The following is a 26,642-nucleotide window of genomic DNA, read 5'->3' on the forward strand; positions in this document are numbered from 1 at the left end:
TGCTTTGGCACAGCTCCCTTCTGGTTCTGCTGTGTGTCTGGGGAACAGAACTGTCCACTGGAGAATGCTTATCCTTCTGAATGTAGGCACCTTGACTAATTAGGAAGCAGTGATAAAAATAAATTAGTTTGTGATGATAAGTCTGAGATTAACAAAATGAAAAACTTTCTAGATCTTTTAGGAATCTCTGTCAGAGATTTTGTTACAACTAATGCAAACAGTATATTTCATTAAAGCATGCAATGTTCTCTTTGTCTATTTGTCGGAGTTTTCTGAAGATCTACCACCTAAAACATAGAAAACAGCAACAAAAAGCTCTTAATAATAATCTCTCTTACAACACATGAAAAAGGATCTGTGCCTGCCCGATGAAAATGTACCATACTGACCGGAAATTTGATTTTGAAGCCTATAAGACAGTAGTGGTACAATGAGTCATTTCTTAAAACTTTTAAAGCTAGAAAGTGACCTTTCAATATTGTCTTTGAAAAAAGGGAAATTAAAATTCTGCTTTATATCAAGAGTTTAAATCCAGTCTTAAAAAAAAATAAGAAAATCAAAATATTGACATTAAAGTACTACCATGCACCTGATTTACTTATTATAGAAAATATTGCACTATCTTGAGACAAGAGAAATGACTCCAAATACATTTCTCGTTATTTTCAAATTTGCTTTTGGAGGAAACTTTTTTCATTGATATGCCTAAAGCAAGCTCTAGTTATTGAATTCAAACTTGTGTACTGGTGCAGTCCTTGTTTTTCATTACAGGGGAAGATTTAATTCTATAATTCTATAATAAATAATTATTTTACCACACATACTGTAAAATCTTTTGATTGTGTCTCAATTATTAATGACTGTTTCCAACTGTCATGGTAGATTAAAAGCCTGATAGGAAGAAAATACTGAGGTTTATTTATCTTTAGTTTCCTGAGAGTCAGAAGGACTTGTAGTGAATGAATATAAAACCAAATTTCCTGAGCAGAAAAGAATAAAGATGTATTGGTTTGGCCAAAATGTGCCTTCAGTTTTTAACTAAAATAAAAGACAGATTTTTCATTTTCACCAAGAACTTTTTTTTTTTTTTTTTTTTTTTTTTGCGGTACACGGGCCTCTCACTGCTGTGGCCTCTCTGGTTGAGGAGCACAGGCTCCGGACGCGCAGGCTCAGCAGCCGTGGTTCAAGGGCCTAGTTGCTCCGCGGCATGTGGGATCTTCCCGGACCTGGGCACGAACCCGTGTCCCCTGCATCGGCAGGCGGACTCTCAACCACCGCGCCACCAGGGAAGCCCCACCAAGAACTTTATTGAACAACATATTCACCGTTTTGTTCCACTACCTTCTGCCATTTTTCAGGCAACTTCATAATTCCATCCTCCCAAAACTTTTTATCTTTTTGAGCAAAGAACTGTTCCAGGTGGGTGCTTTTTACAAGTCTTCCAGGGAATTGAAATTTTTGGCGTTAAGAGAATTTTGTAAGGACCTAAATAAATGGAAATCCGAAGGTGCAATGTCTGGTGAATATGGTGAATGAATCAGAACTCCCCAGCCAAGCTGTAACAGTTTTGGTTATCAAAGAAACATGAGGTCTTGGGTTATCCTGATGGAAGATTATGTGTTTTCTGTTGACTGATTCTGGACGCTTTTCATCGAGTGCTGCTTTCAGTTGGTCTCATTGGGAGCAGTAGTTGTTGGAATTAATTGTTCGGTTTTCCGGAAGGAGCTCATAATAGAGGACTCCCTTGCAATCCCACCATATACACAACATCACCTTCTTTGGATGAAGACCGGCCTTTAATGTGGTTGGTGGTGGTTCATTTCACTTGCCCCTCTTCCATTCCACATTGTTGTACAGTATCCACTTTTCATTGCCGGTCACAATTTGTTTTAAAAATGGAACGTTTTCATTTCTTTTTTTTTTTTTTTTCGGTATGCGGGCCTCACACTGTTGTGGCCTCTCCCATTGCAGAGCGCAGGCTCCGGACGCGCAGGCTCAGTGGCCATGGCTCACGGGCCCAGCCGCTCCGCGGCATGTGGGGTCTTCCCAGACCGGGGCACGAACCCGTGTCCCCTGCATCGGCAGGCGGATTCTCAACCACTGCGCCACCAGGGAAGCCCTTCATTTCATTTTAGTAGAGAATCGCACACAGAAATACAGTCAAGAAGGTTTTTTTCGCTTAACTTATGTGGAACCCAAACGTCAAAGCAATGAACGTAACCAAGCTGGTGCAAGTGATTTTCAACGCTTGATGTGGATATTTTGAGTATGTCGGCTATCTCCCGTGTGGTATAACGTTGATTGTTCTCAATTAATGTCTCAATTGATCGCTATCAACTTCAGCTGGTCTATCCAACAGTGGAGCATCGTCCAGCAAGAAATCTCCAGAAGGAAACTTCGCAAACCACTTTGGACACGTTTGATCAGTCACAGCACCTTCTCCATATACTGCACAAATCTTTTCTTGTGTTTCGGTTGTGTTTTTACCTTTCTTGAAATAATAAGGCATAATATGCTGAAAATGTTGCTTTTATTCTCCATCTTCAATATTAAAATGGCTACACAAAAATTCATCAATTTTGATGTCTTTTCTTAAAGGCACGCTGACATGACAGCTGTCTCATACAATCTAAGAAAACTGTTTTGAATGAAGTGAAAGACAACTAAGTGCTACTAGAGCCATCTTATAGAAAAAAAGAATGAATCTTTTGGCCAACCCACTATTTGCTGTGACTCAAAGAAAAAAGAAAAGAAAAAAAAATCCTTAAAAATCAAATCTGGAGTGGGGTTGTTGGAGTCTTGCACTGAAACCACCCTCTCCAGAGCATTGATTCCACAGTAGCAATAGTGCCATGAAAGATGACGCTGAAACCTGAAAAAGTCTGCACATTAAATTTTTCTTAGTCTCTTGGTTTTGAATGACACCAGCAAAGACTTGTATGCAGTACCAGAGAAAAATCATAAAATTCTTTAATTAGAAGAAAGCTAGAAGTTGTTGGGACCACAGTGAGTGATGTTATAAAAAGAAAAGCCGAAGAGTTAATCAGTGGTCTTCTCACCCCAAAAGTCAGATGCTGTTCATGGAGCAGGTATGGAAAAGTAACATGAAGCCAAAATAAAGTGAGAGGAAGAAACCAAGAAGGATAATTATTTCTATGTATTGAGCCTAGTATATGCCAGAAACTGAACTGGATAGGTTCTTCCTATCCATCATCTTAAAGCCCTAACAGCCCTACCATAACAGCCCTGCAAAGTAAATGTCACTAACCCCATTTTACACACAAGAGAGAAGTGATTGATCTTAATCAATTTCATGAATCCATGAAGTGGTGAAGGTAAAAAAACTCAGGACTTTGTTTCCAATGTCCTTGATTCTACCTCCAGCTGACTCAGTCTGGCTCACTCTCGTTACACTTTCTATTAGGCTTAGCAGCACCTCCAGAACAAGCAGAACTCTCCATCTTTCTCTCTCCATCCCCTTCCTTTTCCCCTTCCCATTTTTCTTCTCTTTCTCCTTCTCCTTTTCTCTCTCATGTCCCCTCCCAATCCACCTCCAACTTCTTTAGAACTGGGCAGAAATTTGACTGGCCAAGGTCAAGTAAATAGTTATCCTGAGGTCAGATGCTCCAGTTTGATCCACATGACTGTGTCTAAGAGAAGACAGAGTTATATGATTCTCCAAAGATCTCCCCTCTGCAGAGAGGGCTATAAGATAAGACCCTGCTTTTACAGAAAGTTTCTCTGAACCTGGCAGATATCTTGAGGCTTCGCCTATTTATAACCACAGCCTAGCTCATCCACAAATTTTTAATCCACAGAAATGATCATATTTAAAAGATTCTGTAATTAACCAAAAAGCAATACCAATGCTCTTGTTGGTCAGAACCACTCAATTTGTTCTACTGGTTTCCCTTTTCCCTTACTAAAATAAAATAATTACTGACCTATTATTAAAAGGGGGGAGGGGATCACTTTCTTCACATACCATTCCAAATGAGTAAGAAGGAACTTAGTTTAAGTGATCATTTTCTATAAACTCTCTGATACTATGCAGAGAGTAAAAATAATGATAATAATCATTGTAATGTCTTACTAATTATTTAGCACAGAGGCAAGAACCAACTTTTTCCATAGAAAATGTTATTTCAAATAAACATCACAGTTGAGTGCTGATGTCTTGGTGACCTCTCAGTACAAAGGGAAGCATACACAACCAATGATGTAATTCCCTACTGAATTGGGGTCTCCATAAGGCCTCCTCTCTGCCCACTGTTTCTTTCTTCTTACATTTGGCAGATGGAAGTTTCACATAGTATTTCATCATCAGAAAGGTACGTTTCTAACTCCATCCTGTTATGCTGAGTATTAATGCAATCATAGCAAATTACTAGTGTTTGAAGATCATTAATTTTAGAATTTCCTCTGTAGTTTCCAATTGCAACCAAGTACCATATTAACATATGTTTACATATGAATGAAGAACATTATTTTTTACTTAGCCTTTTAGGTGAGTTCAGGAAAATAATGTACATCAACTTTGGTTTGCCTAGTTTCAAAGTCTTTGTAACTGGCAATGGTATATGGATGTCACTTATTTCTAACACATCAACAAAATTTTCTGTTGCCGAAATAGGTCTGCAGATCTTAAGCTTTTATATCCAAACCTAACTTGTGAAGTACAGTATTTAAATAGAATACGTGACTGAAATAAGAAACAATATATTATTCTGAAAGTTACTAATACTGCTTGCCCTGAAGGTAACTTAAATCCTGTGTTATAAGAAACTTGTCAACATATGGAAAACCAAATTGGAAGGCTTCTGGCTGTGTGACAGGTGTATTCTCTGGAGAAAAGATACCCCCAAAATTTTAAATAATCAGATATGGCAAAAATAACAGATTCCCTTATATCCTTGGGTCAAATGTTTCCTCCGTGAATTATAATCCAGCCAGCCTTTGCACTGCTGTTCTCTTTGCTTGAGGAATTCAGTTATTATAAGTCTCTCTTTATAAAAGGCCACTATGCAGCTGTGAAGAAAAAACTGGCGTCATGCTGATTCCTCAAGTCATCATTTCTGAATGTTTCTGTAAAATTTTACCACAAAGAACCTTAGACCAGAAGCAAGCAAAAAGACTTTGTAAAAAATCATACAGATCGTGCCAGAGTCTGTGCTAAATTATACAGGCTACCCACAAAAATAGCTTCTGGAAACCTCTTCCTCCAGACATAACTGCCAGAAGAATGTCCCTCCATTGCTCCTACCATGGGGAACTCCTTTCTATTAGGAGAGCTTCCCAGTCTCTCTGTTGGAGTGGTGAGGAGCCATGGAAACACCAAGAATTTTGGAATCAGGAAATATGCAGTTTGAATCACAGAGATGAGAAGTATTAACATGAGACCATAGGAAAGGTTAATAACCACTCGAAAACTCTATTTCCTTGTCTGTACAATGAGGATGATAATGCCTGTTTTGCAGAGCCCCAGGCACAAAATAGGTTCAAAATAAATTGAAGTTATTATTATTATTACCATGGATCAGGGCTAAGTTTCATAGCTACACTTCAGCGTTCTTCACCGAGCCATCTGGATTTTGCGATAATGACACAGAAGTGAGTCTATTAACTTGTACTGAGGCACAGGGCAGCCCCCAGTCATCATTCCAGGGCAAGAATGATGTCTTTAATATCTGTATAATGTGGGCTATAAGACAATGCTGCTTCCACAGGGACAAGCCATACCCTAAAAATTCCCAGTGAGAGCTTGTAGGAAACTCTTTTTTTTCCCTGGGCTCATAGATCATTTGTGTCTCTCAAAGGGGGAGAAAAGAAACCTACCAGTGGTTAAATTCTGTTAAACATATTTTGTTAGTTTGAAGTCCTTGATGATACTTCCAATTTATTTAAAACTTCGTAAGCTCTTCAATTTTTAACTCAAATTATGTGGCATCCATTTAAAAAGTAAATCCTTAAGACCATTATATATTCCTGCAACAAGTATTTCTAGAACTCCTGACTATGTGCCAAGCATAAGGAATAAGCAATACAAGTTATCAGGCTTTGCAAACTTCAGAGCGCATGAAAATCTCACTGTAATGCACACTGCTTCAGGTTGGGATGAGGAGAAAAGGAACCTCTTTAATGTGCTACAAGGGATGTCCCATGCAGTCCTTGTTGCTGTCCAGTTGGAGACAGAGAATTTGTGGGGAAATAAAGTCTTCCTGACAAGGAGGCTTCATCAGCGTTTCTGTCACTATAGCCTTTATTTTACTAATAGAAAGGGAACAGAGAAACGGAGCAGCCACATTAGAGACACAGCACTGCCGTCTTGCAGGGACACAGCAAGCATCCGGCAGAGTTCACCAGACAGAAGAAAGCCTTGCCTAAGCATCAGCTGATAACTCAGCATTAATACCTTGTATCTGAGCAAGTGCCCAAGCACAGAGGAGACTCGGCTGCAAAATTCCTAAAGGTGAAAGTCGATAGGACGTTTTAACTGGAAAGAGCAACGATGAGGTACGTATTAGACACGATAGACACAGAAGAGGATTCGCAAGGGCCGGAACTGATTCTTTACACACTAGGAAATGGGAAGACATGGAACAAATACTAGAACCCGACACGTGCATAGCATATGTGGTAAATTGTACACATAGCACATGATATACTGGTGTGAGGAATAAACTGAAGATTGTTCTCGTTGAGAGAATGAGCCCTATCGTCTTAAACAGATCTTTCATTAGGTACTAAAAAAGTTCCTCCAAAATGAATTAACTATCAACACAGAACTGAATGATTTTACCCCTGCTTTGCCATAAAAGTCTGATGCCCAGAGTAAACAACACACGATCAGCAACATGCCTCGCAAAATTCTGTCTACATAAGACTTGAATTTTTCTGGATATGCTGTTACTTTGAGATTTAGAAAATAAAGTCAACACCAAAGAAATGGAATTATTTGGAATCTTTGTAATAGTTTTCACACAATGAGAATGTGGAGATGAAATAATAAGAGTTAATCTTAAAACTATTTGGTTCATTTATTTTGAATTCCTGGGTCCAGTTATTTCACATACTTTCCCCTCTTCCACCCTGTACTTCCTTCCCCTTTTCCTACCAGTCTCCTGGAGCTCCACTGTTATTATATGCTATAAAAAATATTTTACTCATGTAATTGAAATTCTCTTTAACTTTCAAGCTCAGTAGGAGAAAATGTAGAGGTGTTTAATTCTCCAGTTTTTTAGCTTTTCATGGGAAATGAAAGTCAAAATCTGAGAAGTAGCAACCTGCAGCAAAACATTATTTTTCTTCTTTTCCCAACATGTCAAAATGGCATCAACTTCAAATGCTTTATTACAGTTAATTCTAGCCAATTTAAATGTCTGATTTCTCAATAAAACACGAATCAGGAAAAGTCAGTATCTTTGCAAATGTGATTCCAAATTTTGCCCTCAGATAGTGTAACTAAATTTCCATTCGCTTCATTGGCAGTTATAAAACGTACATCTGAGGGGAGAATTTGGCCCATGAAATTTAAAATGATTGTGGAGTAAGTAAAATATTTCTTATGCTTACGATTATATAGTAGCCGTGGAAATTTCAAAAGGAAAACATTAGAAGCCTATAATATAGCAAAATTCAACTAAAAAGAACTTGTTAATTTATCTAGCCTTGAAGATTTTTAACTCATTTAAAAAAAATCTAATAAAGAATGCTTTATTCATTCATTCAAAAATATTTATTCATACATCACTTTTTTCAAAGGATAAGTATTTCCTAGCCCAATAATATTCCATATGGCAATTAGCTCTAACGTACAATCTGAAAGCACTCCAACTATTGCCTATATTAAGAAAGAAAAATTTGATCCATGTAAGATATTTAGTTGCAATCATATAATCCTCACGCTTGTGCTAAGAAGACTAGAGATAACTATTGAATAACTAAAATAATTTTAAAATTACCAAAAAACTGGCTTAAATTATTTTTAATCATTTTCTTCACTGGATTCATAAGCCAAAGTTTATTTTAGACCCCTAGCGGTACAACCTCACTGTTTGATTTTCCTACTTTAGAAATAGTCTGCCAGCATCGCGGCTTGAAATACCAACTCCCCGTTTACCAGATGTCTTGGATTTATTTATTTATTTATTTATTTACCTTTTTTTTTTTTTTTTTTTTAATTGTTTGGCCATGCCACGCGGCATGCAGGATCTTAGTTCCCTGACCAGGGACCGAACCTGTACCCCCTGCAGTGGAAGTGTGGAGGCTAACCACTGGACAGCCAGGGAATTCCCCAGATGTCTTGGATTTAGATTCACTTTATTCCTCTCTTGCCTCTTCCCATGTCACTGGCGCTTTCCATAGTTTAGACCCTCGAAGCTCCACATCTATTATAATATTTATATAACATCCTTACTCTAGCTTTTTTTTTTGCTTGAATGTACTTGTAGACGTCACTGTTACATTAATATTCCTTACATATTTTCTTGACACTGCTTTTCTCTAATAACTTGAATAAGTCCATACCCCACCTGGATATTTCAAGTCCTTTTCCTGAAATCAAAAGGCTGTCCACAATATGGTTCCATCCCGCCCTTCCAGCCTTAACTCCCTCTATTCTTTTGGAATCCCCTATTCAATTAATTCCACTGAGCCTCTCTTCTCTCAGACTTTGTGACGCCGGCTCAATGTTGTGCTTGCGTTGGGTCCACTGCCTGAAATGTCCTCTTCATTATTTTCTTCTCATTTAACTTCCACCACCCTTCACAGTCCAATCTTTGTTTCTGCTTTTCCATGAAACCATTTCTGATAATCATAGTTGGAAGTGATCTCTCCTGCTTTATATAGCCATGGTTTGTTTTGTTTATTCCTTCATTTGGCCCTTGACAATCATTGTCTTACATTGTTAGGTGTGTGTGTGTGTGTGTGTGTGTGTGTGTGTGTGTGTGTGTGTGTTTCTCTGTCATATTTACCTAATACTATTTTAAGGTCTTTGAAGGCAGATACTATGTCTTACATATTATATCCTTATTTATCTAGCACCTCCCCATAACGATAGCGCCACAGCCCAGAGTGAGGCAGGTCACGCATTACACAGCTCTAAGGGGCTTCACTCACATCATAGTTAATGTGAATGGCTCCCTCTGGAGCTGTGCAGTGCACCACTGGCATGGTCATAGATGCCAACCTGCTTGCACATAATATGCCACTGACTTAATATTTACCCATGATTTCTACCTCTCTTGTGTCGTTTCTCTAATGTTTTATAACAACAAGTTCTCAATAGTTCACTACCCCCGATCTACAGGGATGAGAACAAAATGCTATATTTCTAAGCATACAGAACACTTTGTAGCAAGTACCCTTTCTTTCCAAATTCCCTCTCCTCTCTTTCATGGGTAAATGGTGTCAAAGCAAGTTAGCCCTATTGGCACCCAGGGTCAGACTAGGAATCTTATACCAAGGACCAGGCTCTCTTTGAACTTGACCTTGGAAAAATTAGAAACTTTGTTCTCAACATAGATCTGTCTCTACTTTTAGCCTTACACTATTTGGTCATGTCAAGAGACAGGAAAAACTTCAATCAATACTTCACACTATCCTCTAACATCACTATGTATAAAAATGAAAACTTTAACATTACTAGGAGAAAATATAGAATAACTCTGTGACCCTGGAGTGAAGAAATCCTTCATAAAGAATAATTTTTAATGCAAAAAATCAATACAATGGAGTACATTTGTTTAAAATTTCTGAACAATTCAAGAAATCATTACAAAATTAAAAGATAAACTATGGGCTAAGAAAAATATTTGCAATATGCATAACAGACAATATGTCAGAAAGAAAAAAGACAAATACCTGAAAGAAAAATGGACAAAAATGAAAAAGTAATTAATAGGAGTAATAGGCCATTAACAGGATGGCTGCCTTTTTTAGTAATCAGGGAAAAAGAAATTGAAGCAACAGTGAGATAACACTTTTTGTCTCATCAGTTAGGCGAAAATCTAAAAGCTGAGCACGGCCCCCAAAGTTGGTGAGGTATGGGGAAATGGGTGTCTCGTACTCTGTTTGTACAAAGAAAAGCTGAGAGATCCACTTCGGGGAGAAACTGAGCAGTATCTATTAAACCTAAAAATGTACATACTCTTACCCAGCAGTTCTACTTATGGGTTCACCCTCTGACTGAAACACTAGCACATATGCTCAAGCAGAATTGTAACAGAATGTTGTCACAATATTCATCGTAATTATAATTATAAATTCAAACATGATATAGTCACAGAGCTGTTAAAACGAATAAGCTACATCTGTGGGTCTCAAGATAGGTAGATCTCAAATACATAATGTTGAGTGATAAAAAGTGACTTATACAATTATTTGTACACTATTATGTGAAAAATAACAAAACATACCAAACCATGCTATACGTTTTTATGGGTACATATATGTGAGCAAAATATTTGAAAGTTCTGAAAATTACACATTAAATGCATAAAATTGTTTATCTCAGCAGAGAGAAGAACGAGACCAGGATTAGAGATGGTTTTCCAAAGGCACTTAAATGTTAACCACAATATTCTAGCTTTTTACAAACAGAATGGATTTGTGCATTACTTATTTAAATTTTGAAGGTAAACATAAAGGAAAAAGAGAATAGACTTTGGAGCCAGAAAGATTAGGCTTTAGCTTTTAGCTTCTGGTTCCGCATAGAAGAAGTAATGTCTGAAAATCAGTTTCCTCTTTTACTAAAAAGATAAACTATATATAGATGTAGATATATACATAAATATGAGAAAATAGAAAGAGAGAGACTATTGAATGAGTTAACGTGTGTAACACACAGAGCACTCTGTCTGTTTATAATAGGTGCTCAAAAAATGCCAGTTTCCTTCCCTTCCATTCAATGAAAACAGAGCACGTGTAATGGTGCTTAAGCCTTTTATGAGGGTGCTCCTAATTTGTGGGCTTACAGTCTATCTTCAATGTATCTGAGAAACACTTGACCAAAAGGATGGGAAAGGGCCCAAATCCCAAATTCAGACATGATTCATTAACCTGTATGTAGTCTTGACTTCTCTTTAAAACTCATCTGACAGTTTTAAAACATATTCTTCAGTCAAAGGAACTGAAACATGATTACACTAATTACCTTAGAAAACTAGAGGAAAGAGCCAAAAAAGTCTTTGAAAAAACATTTTTTTTTGCCTCTTTGACAAATATTTCTAGGCACAGTAAAATTAAATATCCCATTGTAAAAAGATAAAGTGCCCCCAGTTGGGATATTACTTTCTGAATAATCCTGTGGATGGTCCCAGTTTGAGCACCAAACCGTAACTCACTCTTGGAGGTTTGTTAGAATCGTAAACTGCCAAAGTACAGTTTTATGAAGGACAGAGGACCTCAGACTGAACTTACCCAATTAAACAGATTAAATTTAACTGTGAATTCGAGCCAGAGCCATGCATTATTGTTTTACTACAGAATAAACATAAATTTACCGATGCGGTGAAGCTTGCAGCTGGTGAAAGCCCTTTCCCCAATTTTCCCAATGGAAACGTTTATTTATTTAACTCGGATTATAAAGTTAAAAAGGAATCAAATGCATCTAAGGCAGAAAAATGAAGAAAGAAAACATCTGTAACCTAGAGATAAACATTTGGGACTAAATTGTTTCTCAGTTATTTGTGAACTATTTTAATTTGAGTTAGATGCAAAGTACTTGAGGTGCCTAAATACACAGAGCAATAAAATATACCTGAAAAAATAATGTACCAGCATACAAGTTGCAATGAAGATAATTTGTCTAAAAAAGTATTTGGCCTTAAGAACCGTATGTCCAGGGCTTCCCTGGTGGCGCAGTGGTTGAGAGTCCGCTTGCCGATGCAGGAGACACGGGTTCGTGCCCTGGTCCGGGAAGATCCCACATGCCGCGGAGCAACTACGCCCGTGAGCCATGGCCGCTAGGCCTGCGCGTCCGGAGCCTGTGCTCCGCAACGGGAGAGGCCACAACAGTGAGAGGCCCGCATACCGCAAAAAAAAAAAAAAAAAAAAAAAAAAGAACTGTATGTCCAAATATAATTACTGATGTAAGGTGGAATTTTTTGTTTTAAGTTGACCCATATAATTTTCTTACAATAAATAAAAATAGTCAATGAGAATAAATTAACATTTGTAAAATCTTTAACAATTTGGGGTTTGCAGGACAGAGGTGCTACTTATAAAGACTAAGCGTTATTGTTTTACCTTAAGCTTGATTAGTCCTTGATTTTAAAATTTGTCCTTTTCCTTACACAACAACTTTAGGTATCATCAAGTCATTAACACTTTATCCTGTGATAACCTGTACATATATGAAAACATAAGGCACCATCATTCTGCAGTAATTGCTGCATGATCCAAATGGCTTGTAAGAAAGTCTTGCAAGGATAGTACACTACATATAAAATTTGTACATTGACATTGCAAGAACTCTTAATGCATATGCAATTAAAATGGCTATTAATGAGTATTTGCACAATGTAAAACTTCCTTTAATATTTCTCCCTTTAGAGATGTACAGGGATAAGTAGATATAACCCCTTCAAGAACTGCTTCTGCCTCTTGGGAATACTGGAAGTTACAAACGTTCTGTGTCAAAAGCATATGGCCTTAGAACTATGGTTCACTTTCCCCTGGTGGTTTTCATGGCATTCTAATGCCCAGAAAGGCGTGGTATCAGCTAGAATAGACTGACATTTTTGAACCAATGTGTACTAATTTGGGGCTTTGCATGGGGGTCTCTCTCTTGTGCACATACGTATGTAAGCCCACATGCATTCACTCAAATAACCAGGTTTGAGGAATCAGAAGCAGGCAGAACATTATAGTAGTTCCCAGATGCTGTTATAATCAAATCTGAATTACCCATTGGCAACTACCTCCTGCCAGGGAAAAGAGTAATGAATCTTGACAGATGGGACACCTGGGCCCCGAATCAAAGCAAATTTCCTTACCCAGCAAGGGTATGTTGCTATCTGTACAGCATGACCCTCCTTCCCCAGGCTCTGACACTTAGTAGCGTGGTCTTTGCCACAATTCATTTTATTTGCTACTAAACCTCCATAGGAGCCCTATCCATCAATCAACGGATCCCTCACTTTTTCCAACATAGCCAGTGTGTCCTGCCTTCTCCTAGGATGTTCCTACAATCTCCAACTGAAATGTCCTCCTTTCGCCACTCTGCATACCAACTTGGTTTATCCTTCAAACCTAAAAATTAAAACAAAACACAGACAAAACCACACACATACATTTTACATCCTCTTTGATGCCTTCCCTGATCTTCCCAGAAAAAAAGGGATCTTTGTCTGATCTGACTATCAAATACACTCATCTATATTGTCTGTTTTACTTATGGTCTTTCTGGACTTTGGTTACAGGTGCTTTTTCTCTGAACACAGTAAGCCACTGAGAAAAGAGGACCAGGAATAGGTATCTTATGGCATGGATCTGTCTTATTGAAATTCTACCTCATACGTGCTGCAAAGTTCTCATTATAACTCTGTTTCCTCAGTTGCAAAACAAGGGAATTGGGCCAGTTCATCTTTTTTTCTTTGCACCCCTGCCACGCCACGCAGCATGTGGGATCTTAGTTCCCAACCAGGGATTGAACCTGCACCCTCGGCAGTGAAAACGCAATCCTAACCACTGGACCGCCAGCAAATTCCCAGTTAATCTATAAGATACCTTCGAATTCTAAAAATTATTAACTCTAGCATGTTACTGGAATTCATAAAGTTTTTGTTTCTTGATTTCTTCTTTTCCACTCATTGTGTTAGCTTCCTAGGGCTGCCATAACAAAATAGTACAATTTTCTGCTACCTCTGACTTCTGTCACTTAAGTATAATTGGCAGTTGGCCATAATCACCTGTCTCAGAAGAATATCATGAGAACAATACAATAAGAAAGATTTTAAAGCACATTGGGGGACCATTTATCAGGCCCTACCAATAAATAGGAGCTAAACTATTCGCATTTCAAAGACATATTAACTCTTTCAAGCCATAATAATGTGACTAGTAATATGGATCCTGATATTAAGCCTAACTCTAATTAATCAAAAGATCCCTTTGAAAATCTGATCCTCTATGAAAAACAAGTGTCAAATTATATTGCATTTCTTTACCCCCTTTTAATCTCTTGGAATTTGTAAAATGCAATATCTTTGTGAAGCTAATCTGGTGATGAGGATTTGAGAATGGATTTAAACCAAATATGAAGTACATTTCTCATGTAATAAATGTAACATTGATGGATTTTTAATAAACGTATTGTCAGAAGACTGTGGTTTCTGTCTCTCAATTCTTTTCTGAATCATTCAAGCCCATCTCTAAGCTTGTGGATTTAATAAATCCACGTTAAGTTCTGAACCTAGAGGAACCTAGCCAAGACTCATGCTGGTCTCTGCCAGTGCTCCTACGGCCCTCAACCTTTGTAATGATGCAGGCAAATTTTGATGTCAAATTCAGGAAGCGGTGTGAAACTCTTGCTGAAGCCTGGACAGATTGTCAGTGTTTTCTTAGGAAGAAAATATGCATTCTGAATCCTACAGTCAGATTCTGAAAATAAAGTTCCCCAGGAATTCTAAGGTGCCAGAGAAACTAGATGAAACTGGTAAAAGAAGTTGATGGGTTCCACAAGCAGGGAAGTGCGGGTCCCAGTGCCTCAGAGTTGCTCTTCCCTTGAGCCCCACCTCCTCCAACCCCACACATCCTGCCCCATTCCCCTCTCCTACTCTTTACTTTTGCAGAGGAAACTTAAGAGGAGCTTCCTTGCCAAACTCCACACAAGTGGAGTCTGTCCTCTCAGCTGGTTGTCTGGGGTGCCCGTATTCCTTCAGGCTGTCTTTATTAAATCATTCAGCTTGGATCCAAAGAAACTCATAAAAAGTAAAATATATACTCTCACATGCACAAATATACGACTCAGCATTTCAGTTTTACTAACTAGGTAAATACATATTGATTTTTCTGGAATGGTGTAAAATTCAGCTATTGTTTGAAAACTAAATGTGCAAAAACTTTTATCCATATAATTTCCAATAAATATATTTTATTACAAAAGTAGATTTTATAAAGTACAGCACCAATGAAAGGTATCAACTAGACTTTTAAAAATCACTGGGGAGGCCTATTTTCAAGTTCATAGTTAATGGCATACTTAACTTGCGGAAGACAATTTTGAGGCTGATTTTCTTTGCTAATTAACATATTGTGATATGTATAATGTGTAACAATTTAAAGTTCACCTCCATTCTGCACTGGCAAAGAGATGACATAAAACTGATTGCCAATTCTATTAATTACATGTAAAGCTACTCATAATTATTTTGCTTTCCTTTCTCCATTTTTTGTTACTAAAAGTGTTACAAAATTGCAGCCTCACCTCCTAGAAAAAACACAAAAGTCAACTATTACTTACCATTCAGCTGGAGAAATTGCTCATCTCTAGATGAAGTAGTGCACCGTAGAGGTTAATTTTTTATAGATATGTGTTGAAGTAAAGATATTTACTTCAATAAAATAAATATTGCTTGGTAATGTAAAAAAGCAGTAGTTAAGTTTTTTGTTATGCTTGGTTCTATGGTGAGCAAGTGTGAATGATCTTCTTTCAGAAGTAAGTCATTCATTAAGTTAGATAATTTAAACCAGACTCACACAAGAATTTATCACTTTAAAATGAAATTCTCCCTCATTTTCCCTCCAAGCAATAGGAAGCAATTTTGGTAAATACAGTATTGAACTGAATGGGTTTGCATGTAAACATGACCCAAGGGTTATTCTTATGGCTCACATCACAGAGTACCAATCTAGGTTATTTCCCCTAGAAAGCACAGGTCTTCTAGAACTGTTCATTGCTTTCACATGCAATGATATTCAACAAACTTCCCAGAACCTGAGGAAAACAGAGCTTCCACACATTGGAGTTTAAGAATGTTGGGGAAAATGAACTGCAAAGGTGAACTCATCTGTTACATCAATCTCTTTATTCAATAAATGATAAACACCCATTCGATCCATCCTTCTTCAATTAAACTATTTCAAACAGTAATTATAAATACCAAATATGAATAACCTCTAAGGGATTCATGCACTAATATGGTTGGAGGCATAGCCCTTCTATAACTGGTTCTAAGCCACCATTTTCTCCTGTATTCCTTAGATGCAACCTCTCATAGTCAGTGAGTCTTCAATCTTTTCCTCTTCTCTTCGCTCATCTTAATCCACCAATCTGGAACACTCTTTCCGTTTCTCTTTCCCAGTCCAAACCTTGAAGTCTTCCTTGATTCATAAGACCACATTGCCTTCTTCCTGTACAAGTAGTTTTCATATTTAAACAGCTGACTCTTTACTGACTAACTGGCCAAAAATCTATACCCCAGAGACAAGGCATTTAGTAGCAAGAACCATAAGAAATAATGGCATCAAACTTTTTTTTCCCCATATTTATACTTTCTTTTTAACACTACTGTAGTTCTCCTGCAGACAATCTATTTCCATGAACAAATAATATTCTGATTACAAGTATTTTTTATATTTATATAGATGTTGTATAATCTTTCAGAATTAAAGAAAATTATAAAGATTTCTTAGAAAACCAGCTCATTCTAACCTAAAATTTTCCAATTTAATTAGTTTCTGACCCTACTGTCTGCAAAGTCAGAGACTGGTTTATTGGTACAACATGATATTTATGCATGACGTTTAATAATATTTAAGAAAATTATCAAAAGGAACTCTTATCCCCCTTAAATACAGGCATATCTCTTTTTATTGTGCTTCACTTACTGCACTTTGCCAGTACTCCATTTCTTACAAATGGAAGGTTGTGGCAGCCCTGCCTCAAGTGTCTTTTTGGCATCATTTCTCCAGTAGCATTTGATCACTTCCTTTCTCTGTGTCATATTTTGGTAAGTCTCACAATATTTCAAGTTGTTAATTATTATTATATTTGTTATGGTGATCTATGATCAGTGATTCTTTTTTAAGTTTATTATTTAAAAAAAATTTTTTTTAATTTATTGATTGACTTATTTTTGGCTGTGTTGGGTCTTCGTTTCTGTGCGAGGGCTTTCTCTAGTTGGGGCGAGCGGGGGCCACTCTTCATCGCGGTGCGCGGGCCTCTCACTGTCTCGGCCTCTCTTGCTGCGGAGCACAGGCTGCAGATGCGCAGGCTCAGTAGTTGTGGCACGCGGGCTCAGTAGTCGTGGCTCGCAGGCTCTAGAGCACAGGATCAGTAGTTGTTATGATCAGTGATTTCTGATGCTACTATTGCAAAATGATTATGACTCGCTGAAGGCTCAGACAATGCTTAGCACTATTTAGCAATAAAGTATTTTTAATGAAGATCTGTCCATTGTATTTTTAGACATAATGCCATTGCACACTCCGTAGACTACAGTATAGTGTAAACATAACTTTTATATGCACTGGGAAACCAACAAATTCGTGTGACTTGCTTTACTGTGGTGGTCTGGAACCAAACTTACAGTATCTCTGAAGGATGCCTGTACTGCATTTCTGTTCAAATTAACAGACTCACATATTTTTCCCATACCTTCCAAAAGGAAGTTCATAGCCTTGTTTCACTGTGTAAGTCACTGGAGTATGTATACAATTTCTCAAATGTCTCCATATATCTAAAGCCCAACAACATTTTTGGCCAGAATTTAACAAGAGGAGGAGGTTTTACACCAGGTACACTTATAACTATAAGGCACATAAATGGTAGACTATTGATGGTCAAGATTTGTCTTTCAATTCAGAATATATGACTGTGATGGTACTTATCCTCTTCAAAAGTGATTCACATTGTTTACTTGACTTTGATCATGGGCAGCCTATCGCTTTACTCACGGTTGGTCCAGTGCAGGTTATCCAGGGAAGGGGAGAGGAGTGTGATGGGTTGGAACTCATGGAGATATTGGCAAGTGTTAATAACCCGCAAAAGTAAGTATGCAATGAAAATGAAAAATGTAAAACAGTGTGCAATTTTCCCTTAGAAAAATCAGTTTACTTAGGTGTGGATGAAAGTGTGATGTGCATATGCTAATCCTTCTTTTTCAGAAAACAAATAGAAGAAACATATGGCCTCCAAACCGTGGTCAACAGTTTGACAAGTGTGCTCAGGATAGATTAGGCACCATACTTAATATTTGGCTTTAAACGGTGTTTCTTTTTTTTTTTTTTGGCAGTACGTGGGCCTCTCACTGTTGTGGCCTCTCCCGTTGCGGGGCACAGGCTCCGGACACGCAGGCCCAGCGGCCATGGTTCACGGGCCCAGCCGCTCCGCCGCATGTGGGATCTTCCCGGACCGGGGCACGAACCCGAGTCCCCCGCATCGGCAGGCGGACTCTCAACCACTGCGCCACCAGGGAAGCCCTAAACGGTGTTTCTTGAAGCTGAGTTAGGTGAAGAGCATCAGACTCTCAACTCGCTTACCCTTTTATTATCTATGGCCAATAGCATGCATATATATATATATAAATATGTGATAATTAACATTAAGTGAATTAATAAGAAGGATTAATTAGAATTAAAATTAATTAGAATTAATAAGATGGATTCAAAGATTGCATCTTTGAACCAGTGAAAATAAGCTTTCTCCTCTTAAACTGGGGGACCTAATGTTAATGTCCTCTCTCTGGATGTCATTCAGGTAGCTGAACCATTATACTCCTTAACTTCCCAACCAACTGCTTTAGGGAGTTTATTAGTAAACGATTTTTTTTTTAAAAAGTGTGAAGCATTTCCAGAGTTTAATTCAGCTTTAACTTTCTATTCAAATTCATTTGCTTATGCAAAACACATGAAAAACACTCTGAGAAAGATAAAAACAGAAGTCTCAGAAGGTCAAGCTCTTTAGCATAAATGCCAAACTGTGAAAGACGTTAGGTTGTTAAAATACACATCATACTGTCAACTACAAATTGGCACTTGCCATTGGCCCTTGCCGTCTACCTCTACAGGGATTAAATCATGTGCTGCTGCAGCTGCTCATTTTCAACACCCCCTGAAAGGAGTTCAGGGTGGAAAGCAAAAATGAGACACTCTGTGCTCTGGGAAAAACTGGCAGAACAGGTCTTCAGATAGATATTTTCAGGAGCCAATTTTATGAGCCCAATTCTTTTATCTCCTCAAAACTAGAAAAGCACTAAAATCCTTCATGGTGACGTCTGCTCTTTGTGACTAGCAGAAAAGTGCACGAGACTAGCAGAAACCTTCCTTAAAAAAATATGTGCTTGACTGCATGTATTTCCCCTTCACCAAAATCACATATATACTGACCTTCCCCACTGCCTCTTCGGAGCAGTTTCTCAGAGCTATCTGAAATGCTGTCTCCGGGGCTGCAGTCCTCATTTTGGCCCAAATAAAACTTAACTTGCAACTCTCACGTTGTGCATTTTTTAAGTTGACAATACTGTACCCTAATATTGTCCCATAACACTTAGTCTTTTACTATTACTAATACTCATTATATAATAATGACTCTTTACTGACTAACCGGCCAAAAATCTATACCCCAGAGACAAGACATTTAGTAGCAAGAACCATAAGAAATAATGGCATCAAACTTTCTTTCCCATATTTACACTTTCTTTTTATTTTAGCGATGGGGACATTGCTGACAGAGAAAATCAGACAAGGAGTATCTGATACATATTCTTGAAACAGAGACAGAGATCCTCAGAAATGTGCGCTTCTTTCACAATATAAGGAAAGCTACTGGTCTATGATTTTGAAAAACTGTATTCTTTCCCGACATATCTAAAAGAGCAATGTATGGGGCTTCCCTGGTGGCGCAGTGGTTAAGAATCCACCTGCCAATGCAGGGGACACGAGTTCGAGCCCTGGTCCGGGAAGATCCCACATGCCGTGGAGCAACTGAGCCCATGAGCCACAACTACTGAGCCTGCGCCCTAGAGCCCGCGAGCCACAACAAGGGTAGCCACCGCAATGAGAAGCCCGCGTACCGCAACGAAGAGTAGCCCCCACTCGATGCAACTAGAGAAAGCCCGTGTGCAGCACCGAAGACCCAACACAGCCAAAATAAAATAAATAAATAAATAAAATTTTAAAAATAAAAAAAGAGCAGTGTAAACAATTCCTTCAGCAAATATCTGAATAATACTTTCTAATTCTCCGTTGTTTCTGTTCATTGTCCATTAAAGTGGCAAAGCAAGTCAAGTAAGGTCAAGAAAATTATAAACCTGGAAGGAACTCCTGGAAGGTTTCAGCTAATGTTCAAAAGAACAAAATTAGAGCCAGAAGTTGCAAGACAAACCCTCACTAAGCCTTTATAATGGGCAGCAAGCTTCCTTCGGTGCAGGTGAGATTGTATGAAACTGCTGGGCCTGTTTGTGGCTGAGTCTTAGGGCTTGGGTCTGGAAGGTGACACCCTGCTTTATCAAATTGCTTTTGACAGCTCTTGTACTTCCCCAGCAATAGCTCCGCACGAGGGGAGTCCCCTTGCGAATTAGAAGGGATGAGGATTAAGGGGAGGATGTGGTATCACTGCAGGGCATGGGCAAGGTCATATAACATCCTATGTACTACATTCTGCTTCTGAAAGATCAAGCTTCATGACTCTTTTTTCCTTCACAGTCTGGTGTTAATAGGAATGGGACAGTTGGAGATATAAGACCTGGAACGAATCGCATTGACATGAACTCAACACAAACCACATGTTCACTACTGATTTCAAACTTGTGTTCCTCAAAAGAAATCAAAGACATAATCTACTTTCTTAAACAATTAAACAGGCCTTTTGTCAGTATTTAAGAGGGCCCTTCCACCCTTTGGGAAAATGTTACCCCTCCCCCTCCTCCATGTCATGTTGTTTTTTCTTTGCCTATACATTTGATGATGTAAAGAACATGTTTTTTTCCCTCCAATATATTTTGATTTGCTACAAGCAAATGATGTATAAAGATAAAAATTGGTAACATTTGCATCTAGAAGTGATTCCAAAACCATTTCACTTCAAGCAGTATTGCAATCTAGACCATTAATTTCTTCCTTACATGAACACCATCACCCCCAACTAAGTTAAGTTTGGGTTAATTCAGGTTTGGAGAATTTGATTTTTGATCAGCAGAAACATGATTATTAAAGTGACATGATGCTGTCAATTTGCTACCTTATAAGGAAGAGGCTTTCATTATAATAATTTCTCAAGTTTCTAGTGTTTTCCCCCATCCTATTCATATTTTAATTAATGTTGCAAAGAATATTGTCTTTCCTCTCATCTCAGATTCCCCAACTCCCAATCTGCCTCAATAATACATACGTAAACAAAATTTTAAAAAGAACCAACTGTGTGGGTCCTGGGGGAAAGACACGTACTCTGATGTTTTCACCTGACTTCTATTTTCAAACATGCATGCTTTTATTCACCAAGCCATTTTACCTCCATTCCAAGCTTTTACTCTATACATTATTAAAAAGTTCTGTTTTCTTTTACTATAGGAACATAGACACTTAAGATAATTAATTACCATCCTCATTATTTCTTTAAATAATAGCAAAATTTACAAAGCAATTTAATACAGGAACCCATCTTTAAAACACTTTACAAACCTAAGCTAATTTGCCATTGTAATTCCCCAAGAATGGCTATTATCCTCTCCTAACAAAGGGTGAGCTAAAAGGTTAAGTGAAGAGCTTAAGGCTACTGAATAAGTTAATACTATTTCTGGGAGTTGATCACAGGAATGCCAGGTTCCTGACTTTAAGCTCCAATTAGAATACCACTTTCAAAAGAATGGCCCATTGAAAAGTCTGAATGTGGGCACATTTTATTCAAGGCACTTTTTCTTCTTTAAAAATAACCAAATAAAATATATCTATTTTATTTTTTATCTATTTAATTTTTAAAAAAATTATTTATTTATTTTTTGGCTGAGTTGGGTCTTGGTTGCTGTGCGCCAGCTTTCTCTAGTTGTGGCGAGTGGGGACTTACTCTCCGTTGTGGTGCGAAGGCTTCTCATTGTGGTGGCTTCTCTTGTTGCGGAGCACGGGCTCTAGATGTGCAGACTTCAGTAGTTGTGGCTCTCGGGCTCTAGAGCACAGGCTCAGTAGTTGTGGCACACGGGCTTAGTTGCTCCGCAGCATGTGGGATCTCCCCGGGCCAGGGCTCGAACCCGTGTCTCCTGCATTGGCAGGTGGATTCTTAACCACTGCACCACCAGGGGAGCCCCAAGCTTGGGTTCTTTAAGGGCAGGGACTGTTTATTTTATCTTTGTAGTTTCTGTGCCTAGCACAGAACTTGTTACATATCGGGTGCCCAGAGAATGGCAAATAAATGAAACATGACTGGTCAGCAACAGAGTGGTTAGTAATTGGATCTTTGGTTTCTCCGTTTACTGTCTCCTGTGCTTCACTTAGCTCCCTTAGGACAGCCACCGAAGTTGAAATTGGTATTTAAGTATTCTATATACAGAGTACCAGAAAATAATGTGAGGTCTGGGGATGAAAATAGTCTGTTAAACCAAGGAATGAAACACATCAAGTCTCTCTCCCCAACCTCTCCTGTATGTAGTAACTATTCAGTTTGGAGGGCTGACCTCTAAACTCCAGAAGTGAACCTTGATTGATAACCAATCAGGTTAATTCCATCTTCTTTGCTATAAGACACATGACTCAAGCTTAGGCAGCTGAGTGCCAGATGTTTGCCTGGCCACAGAGAGTAATTCAAGGGCTATGGGGAGAAGCACAACCTCTGTCATAGAAACCCTCGCTTTTTTTCCATTGACTTAAATTGGGGCAATGAAAGGTGAATATCAGCACAAAAATCCGGAAGTTTTCCGGGGATTCTGGCATCTCTCTCTCTCTCCCCCGTTTGGGATTGCGTTTGATGTCAAATGGCAAAAAGCACAAATTGTCTGCTTGGTGCTTTCTTTTGTGGCTTCATTTTCCCAAAGCTTGAGCCAGCAACTTGGAGGAGTACAGAGTAGAGAAAGTGGCCCTTCTAGACTGGGGAGGGAATGGAGGTCTATGGGGTGCAGGGGAACTGCATTCTGCTCTCTGACAGAGCCCTTGGAAGGAATAACCACATGGGACACTGAGAGAAGCCAGTTTTGAGTGACTAAAACTTCCCCAAAATATCCGTGCCAAGGGTGACATCACAGGATCAGAATGGCCAGTCCTGTTGAGTCCCTTTAGGATATAACCCTCGGTGTCTTATCAGTGACCAGTGTGGCAAAATGGGCAGCAGTGACGCAAAGAACCTTATGATGTGTTACGACATAAAACACATACATATGTTTACGTAAAACTCTAAAGTATACATAAAACTCTACAACCTTTCCACACATTTGCGCAGGGGAGCTTGGTAATGACTGAAACTGAATTCTCTTCCAGCTTGACAGAATGAGGGTTTTAAAAAAAATAAATACAACTTAAAAAAATTTTGCTCACTTGAGTTTGTAAACTAAGACTCATACTCTCTTTAGCTATCTCCTACATTATGGTAAGCCCCTAACACCTAACACACAGTGGTCTAAACATAAGAGGTGCCCACCAAATGTATGATGAATGGATGGCATTTTAAAACTAGATTTGAAAGTTAGTGCTCTAAGAGATGCTTCTTACTCCCCATTGAATAACTTTGAGAATAATGAACAATGATCGGAGATCATCCAAATCCTTAATAAGTCTGTAAGAGTCAAGCCTAGGTGGGTTAACCTTTCAGTTGTATTGAGTATTATGAAAGTACACAAATGTGGTGTTACCCTACATCTGGGTCACTGGGGCCAAACAAAACTGAGTAGAAAAGAAAACAACAGAACTCCAAATTGCACAGAGCTCTTGATAATTTGAGTCAGAGCGGTCTGCTCTGGCATCCAAGCACAACAGAAGTGCAGGTGCAGGCGCGGGAAGAGAAGTCACGAAAAAAGCACATGTGATCTTGAAAGTCACAGAGTGTATTCACTTGTAGAAGAGTTAACCAAGTGATTGAGTGGCTCCAGTGTGTTTTAGAAGCCTTGGCTTATTTTCCCCTGTGCAGGGATTGTCCTTTTGGAAAGCTCTATAAATTAGGTACTGATCAAGGGACTATTTTGGTCTATCAGTTAACTCTCTACATTTGGCAGTACAACTGTACAATAAAGTCATTATGAACTCTTGAAAGAGCTTTAACAGTTTGAAGTGTTTCTGTAATGAATAGGACATGGAAGTTTAAATGCCATGTTGGAAATTTCCCCCAAGAAATAAGTCTATGCTAGAGCAGAAGTGTTCCTAATTGATAAATGCCAATTTACCTATGTTCAGTGTGAAGTGTTAAGTATTCAGATCACCCCATCATTTATTAAATTATATTTGGAAGTTGATAAATAGCTACATAGGATATATATAATTCTCAAGAGACTGTATTGAATAACTGCCGGAGAGGTAATATTCGTATTGGCACAAGAATGGACACATTCTGAGTGTTTTCATGGCTAACAGTACACTGGAAAATACATTTCAAGGATGTACTGTATGTAAAAAAATTACCTCAAACCTTTACAGTTTCTTCTATACATGATGAAGAGTACCACGCTAAACTGCCCCCAAGACAGATTTCTCTAGATGATGGATGAAGTGTAGATTTGCTGCATACTGACGGAAAGAAATTCGTTGAAAATATGTCACTCCATAACAACCTTGCAGTGCTTGATAAGTCTAAAAAGACTTGAAATTGAAAAGCAAGCTTATCAGTTGTATAGTAAGGACAGCTTTCCATTGTTCTGGGTCCATGGAGAATATCTGAAGAAAATATATCTGTTTTCAGTTGGGACAGTATGTTTTTAAATCTTTGTCTAAACAAGTCTATTCTGCTATTTGCCTCTAAACTGTCTTGTGCAGGTCTTATCCACTACTTATAAAGTTCAAATGATAGCGGTGGCAGAACAAAAATGCAGTGACAGGAAATATCACATTATAGCAGCGGAACAAGTTTTAATGGGTCTTTTGGCAGGGATGCCCAGTCAATTGGCTTGCAGTGAGGACCTCAAAATCGTTAGTCAGTGGAAGGAGGTGTGAGGAGAGAGAAGAGTTTGGGCAAATAGATACCTTTTCCTGTTCTATGTTTGCTTACAAAATTGATCAATGGCCAAGGGAGACTTAAGGTAACAGGGCTTCTGTTTTCCTTGGTGTCACTTTTTCTCCCTCTTTCCATGGTAATGAGGGAAAATTTTAACTTACCAAGAATGCTGTGAATGTCTCAGAATAGGGTACAGTCATCTTGGTGGAATGGCAATAGTTCTTAATTTTCGAGGTTCCTTCTGCTGTGACCTGAGAGGTCATTGACCCTAAACATGTAGGGGCCTTGTATAAGTCACCCCAGTCCATCTTTCCTTCTACTCTTCTTTACTAGAGTCATCCTTTTCAAAAGCACTTCAGGGTTGTCACTTCACTGTTTGAGGAGGTAATCAAGAGGACGTGACCCTTGGGCTGGACCTAGGCAATCAGAGGCTGCTCACCCCCGACCCTGTCCTTGGAATGTATGGTCTGCCTACCATTTCTACAGTGGGTGCCGTTCCAAGGATGTAGCCTTGAGAGAGTAAGGCGGACATCTGGATACTATACATGACCAAACCCAGTAAAGGCTTCTTTAGAAACTTGAAGATTTGGCCATGGGTGCAGAAATTTCCTCATCTTGTAGCCACCCAGGACAGGCCTCTCACGTAAGTTCCCTTGCTCATTAAAACTTCATCAGTCTGGAAGCCTTGCCTCTTTCTTAGGTCTCTCTCTGCCCTCCAGCTGGTTTCAGATCACCCAGGAAACTCCTCAGGTTATGACCCAACAATCACCCTAATTATTGTCTAATTTATTCCTGAAAGGTGTTCATTCACCTATGATAATAATACCAATACAACATAGCAAAAGATGGTCCTATCGTCATTAATATGTCCTAGTAGTGAGAGGACGAAAGGCTTCATGGACATCTCTAAGAGCCTCACTTTGTCATATACCTGGACTGGTCTCAAAGACCTAGGAAGAAATAGCTCTGCAATATATAGCTCTTATTCCACTGAATTCTCCTAAAGCAACTCCACTTTTCTAGCCTACATTCTCTTACCTACTGATTGGCCAGGGCTTGGCAGCTCTTGGGCAATTTTCTGAACCAAATTTGATCTAAGACAACTTCACTTGCATATTAGAGCCTCCAAGACATTGCAGTGAACTGAAGGGATACAAGAAGTCAATGGAACATGTTGAATCCTTTCAGAAGAATTTAATTCAAATGTTTATTCAAAGGTTTGAAGAAAAAATGTTTCGATGTTAGAGACTGCAAAGAAATTTTACTACAAGCAAATTTGTATTTTTCCTTTGCCAGGCTGTGCAGAGTGGACATGAAGACTTACTTTTGTGAGAATGTAAATAAAGACAATGAACCTTAAAATTGGACATGAACAGCCTTTGGTTTTCAAACTGTCACTTTTCTTCCACTAATCTAAATTGAGGGTAATAAAACGGGATGTCAGAATGACTAAAATTGTTTCATGTCCAGGCTGACTCTTTACAGGGACTGAGAGAGGAATTAACCAAATAGACTCACACAGTAGGCAGCCGCGAGGACTGTACTTTGGAGAAGCCAATGAACTGTGGCCTCAAAG

This window comes from Kogia breviceps, chromosome 6, assembly GCF_026419965.1.
Source record: "Kogia breviceps isolate mKogBre1 chromosome 6, mKogBre1 haplotype 1, whole genome shotgun sequence".
In the NCBI taxonomy this organism is placed as follows: domain Eukaryota; kingdom Metazoa; phylum Chordata; class Mammalia; order Artiodactyla; family Physeteridae; genus Kogia; species Kogia breviceps.